This window comes from Triticum dicoccoides, chromosome 2A (assembly GCF_002162155.2).
Source record: "Triticum dicoccoides isolate Atlit2015 ecotype Zavitan chromosome 2A, WEW_v2.0, whole genome shotgun sequence".
Taxonomy (NCBI): Eukaryota; Viridiplantae; Streptophyta; class Magnoliopsida; order Poales; family Poaceae; genus Triticum; species Triticum dicoccoides.
The window spans coordinates 788,035,255-788,036,030 of NC_041382.1; positions in this window are offsets into that span (position 1 = coordinate 788,035,255).

A 776-nucleotide genomic window follows, 5' to 3' on the forward strand; every position below is an offset into this window, starting at 1 on the left:
TGGCGTTCCCCGGCCTTTGTCCATGCCCCAGGGTTGCCCTAACCCTTGATGGGCCCCATTGCTTCCCCCTTTTGCAAGACGGAAGTTATCTTCGACTTTTTTTAGTTCTAGAAGATTCCTAAAAACACTGCACAGAAAAAAGGAATTATGTTTGCTGGCATTTTATTGGTAATACACATGATTAAACTTCAAAATAAATTGATACGTTTAGGACGTACCATTCGTCAACCGCTATCAAAAGGTATATAACTCTTCAATAACAGCTCTACCATGAACTAATCTCCTGACTCCAAAGATAATTCATCTCCAATACCCACCACTTGTTCTAAGCAAGAGGAAGGAAACCAGGCAAAGATCTGGATTGACCTTTTTGGTGGATTCTCTCATGGATTTTGATTGTATCTTGGATTTGTGTAAGCATTGGTTCTCACACTTTGTTCTTCGTAAACCTCTCTTGATAATACGGCTTCCATATAACTCAATCATAAAGAAAAGATACCCGACCACTTTTACTTCATTTCTATTGGACTAAAAACATGTTCATATACCCATGAATATGGTTAGCCGAGGCCAGATGTTACTCATCATGATTTGTATCCACTTGATGCTATAATTCGATTTAATAAAAGTGCCCTTTATCAAAAAATGAATATCATACCTTTATTAAATTCTCTTGTGGCCACCTTGCAGCCACTTGTATCCTCTGTAGTCTCTGTGTACCTCACCCCTACTCTCCTGCTTCTGTACTTGCTCTAGCTACTACACCTTTTCTTCCA